General features: G+C 41.9%; 1 long non-coding RNA gene across 2 annotated transcripts; it reads left to right on the plus strand.

Moving 5' to 3' along the window:
* The first annotated feature begins 377 nt into the window (after nt 1-377).
* On the plus strand, nt 378-3,272 carry LOC129382954 (uncharacterized). 2 transcript variants are annotated; one of them, XR_008610922.2, is made up of 3 exons: nt 378-1,373; nt 2,212-2,316; nt 3,022-3,272. It is a non-coding gene; the product is annotated as an uncharacterized lncRNA (long non-coding RNA). The 2 variants fall into 2 exon arrangements; XR_008610921.2 differs by lacking the exon at nt 378-1,373 and having other exon boundaries at nt 1,380-2,316.
* The last annotated feature ends 338 nt before the right edge of the window (nt 3,273-3,610 follow it).

Consider the following 3,610-nt stretch of genomic DNA (forward strand, 5'->3'; position numbering starts at 1 on the left):
TAATATATGAATTCATTTGGCCACGTTGCTTAGTAGACGTTATTGGCAAACAATAATCACAGATGAAAAGGCTTAATGATGGCTGTTTTTTTTATCGCGACAGCAATCATATGCACACTTTCGGCGTGTTTCAACCGACGTTGCTGCCGTGTTGTCAACAAGAAATTCGAGCTTCTATAACACAGTGGCCGCCTGCTCGGGTGCTCTTAGTGCGAGTTAAAGTGCATGGGAGAGCCGAGGCCGCTGGCTTCATCAAACACCCTCTCGAAACTCTTAAGGCGTATCCATACCCTTCTTTTTCCGCGTACAACGTCACGCCAATTTCCCGACTCCAGAGTTGCTCTCGGCGTGCTTGAATGGGCAAGCCCGCACCCGATCGCGAACTCTTGCTTTGCGCAAAGGCAATAGCGCTGGATTCACACGGACAGCGCACCAAGCGGCTGCTATTTGATTCAGGTATTTTCATTTCGCGCAGGAGTTTCTTGGTTTTCTTTGTGTCCGTATGCGCGTTAATGTTGTGGCGTGGTGGCTTTAGCATAGAATGTGCGGTTCAAGCTAAATTTCGGTGCAATATGCCTAGAGCGTTGAAACGACTGCACGTTACAGCAACTGTGGCCAACGTTGTGTTCCGGGCTGCTATGTAAATTGTGCCAGTGACCGTAAACAGTGCGTTTATTCGTCCCCTAGTGATAGCACGGAACAAGCGTGGCGAGCAATTCCACTAAAGGATTGCGCACCTGCAATGGAGGTGGCATTGGGGGGAGGTACATCACTGTAATTTTGATTCATATAGGAGGCGGGCTACCTAAGCTGTAAAATGCATGCATTGTTAACAGCAGGGTTGATGGTTTCATTTCCGGAGCCTCAAACTCCGAAAACACGTAAATGCTTATCTATTTATTTGTATTTTTACATTGGTCGTTCTCTATAAGTGCGATGTCCTGTTCCAAATCTTTTTAATCATAGCAATAGCTAATATCGCTCATCCCATATGTCAATGGGAACCCCAATCGAAGTTTTATTCGTGGAGAATGAAAACAATTTTCTGAGTCAGGAACATTACGGCTTTATTGAACTAGGGTTGTTGTCCTAATTTCATGTCACCAAGCACCATCGTTGAAAATAGCCAGAAAGGTCGTTTCACCTAGTAAGATTTGTTATGTTTATGAAACAATTCTTTTTCTGTCCTGTCTATTTTTACATGAAATGGGACATAAATTTTACGGTGTTCGTTTTCGAGTTATGTGACACCACATAAGCAGTGCACATTTCCGAACAATTACCCTTAGGTGTGGTTACAAAATATAAAACGCAGGTACAGAATAGCGGAATCCAGAATATCTTTGAACATTCCAGACACAGTGGGGCATTTGGTAAGTGCTCATCAGATTGGTTCTCTTCTCAAAAATATTTTTTCGCTGATAACACATATCGCATGCCCACAAACATTAAATGCATTTCGGCTCGACGCTGAAGCAACAGGTATAATCGATATTGGCTTTTCATCCATCATGACACGTACTAATCACTGTCGGGGAGCGTTTACAGATCCTCTTACGTGCAGTAAAGTGATACTCCATAAATAGCACTTGAGGATTTTGGGTTTTCACTGTGTTCAGCAATAACGCCAAAATTTTAACTTTTGCGAATGACGTAACATTACGCCGTTCAAGACATTACGTAGTATCACAAGCGTACCTTAAGGGCAATGGAAGTGCTGCGCATAGCCAACCACTTGAAAACACCACCAGAAAACGATAGTAAGTACTACAGATACGTAATGGCAATTTACAACGCGTACTTTGTACACTATATATGCTGAAGAATGACTCTCAAAAAGTAATTACGCTCAATAATTTATCCCTGTCAGTCATAGAAGAACATGCCCTTTGTCTAAGGAAGAGAAAATTCAAGCATGACACTGAGCAAAGGTTCCGCGTAGATCAAAGTCCATGGCCCTGAAACTATGGCGGCATCTATGACGCTGAATCACGTAGCCGAAATTGCAGCGGTGGGCTGATAAGTTACACAAAAACATTCAAGTGCTTATTTCGGCTAACAACTATAGCGTCGCGTATGCATATCAATTCGAATCATAGGGGGTCCAGAAACTAACAGTGCATTTTCCATTGCGAACTGTACGACCTAATTAGGCATAATTACAGAATAAGCGTACTTTGAAATAACATCTTTATATCATTTTTTCACCAGAGCCGGTGTTTCTCTGCATCAAGGCGATCAGCGTATTGGAATATCCGGTTGTTATGGCCGGACGCATGACAGCGTTTCTGCTCATGTGTGCCATGTTCGCCTACGGTGAGTCCAAACTACCTCTATACAGACGCCGATATTGTAATATTCATTCGGACCACAACATCTGTATATATTGAATTTACCTCCATGCCTAATGGAAGTTTCTGCGTTTGTTTCGCATCCCCCTATAATGACGTAAGATAAAGAAGCATCTTTTATGCAAAAAATGCGCACCGTACCAGGAAGTGAAATTTGTGGTAACATGCGCAAAAAAAAAAAGTTCAGTGAAAAGTTACGGTATCCTACAATATTGCCTATGTAAAAAACTTCGCAATATTAGTTAAAACACGTTCGCTTATTTGCAGGTTTATTTCCCGCTGTGTCAAATTAACCTATCTATCGGAATAGAAACTGTTTCTAGCGTTGTTAAATTTTCGAAATGAAGTACTCTGTACAGGTAAAAATTGAATTATTAGAGACGCCTTGAAAGAAGTCACATAGGGTGGTATAAACTGTCATCTCCACTTTATAGGATGTGGTTTCCAAGACGTTAGCACGTATTTGTTTGAAAATATAACATGTTATATTGGCATCATATTTATGTTTGACGAATTCCGTACCAAGGGATGCGTTTTCCTTTCAGCGAATGCAACGTGAAGGCGGAATGTTCCGTATGCTTGTCATCATGGCTATTTCGATCTTGTGAACGCGGTATTCCCAATGAAAATCAGTGTAACGAATTTGCATATTTGTCTATTATCTGTCTAGGTATCATGGCCATTCCAACTAATCAAGATGCTACAGCACGAGGAAATTCAGTACCGACAAGTGCTGCCAATGAGGATGCAAGAATCGGAAAACCTGCGATCGAAAGCTTCGTTGACGGAGGCCTCGGCTGAAACTCACGTGATTTGCTACACCGAGAGAGCAGCGCTATAAAACCGGTTTTTGTCGCGTGCTCGCTGCTTTCTTTAGCGAGTGAAATGGGATAAAATGTACCAGCATCGATTTATCATTGATTATCTGTTTCAATAGGGGAAGGCTGTATGCATTTAATGGGCTTGATTGCATGTAGCCATTCTGCGAAATGAGAAACTGGCTGTGCCTGTGATCTGCACGTCGTGCTTTGTCTATGTTGTGTTTCTATTCAATGTCACCTGTTTGCTGTTCTTTCTTTATTCTGTTCTCACTGTTCGCAATTTCCTCGCAAGCGTTGGTTCCAGAAAGGATAAACTAATTCTCCAACGTGACTGTTTCAAATTTTCCTATTTGAGGTTGTTTATAAGGACCCAACTTTAATGACTTCTTCACACTCAAGTTATATCTTAACTTCCTTCAATAACGTGTCTGGGCACCG

This window comes from Dermacentor andersoni, chromosome 3, assembly GCF_023375885.2.
Source record: "Dermacentor andersoni chromosome 3, qqDerAnde1_hic_scaffold, whole genome shotgun sequence".
Classification (NCBI taxonomy): Eukaryota; Metazoa; Arthropoda; class Arachnida; order Ixodida; family Ixodidae; genus Dermacentor; species Dermacentor andersoni.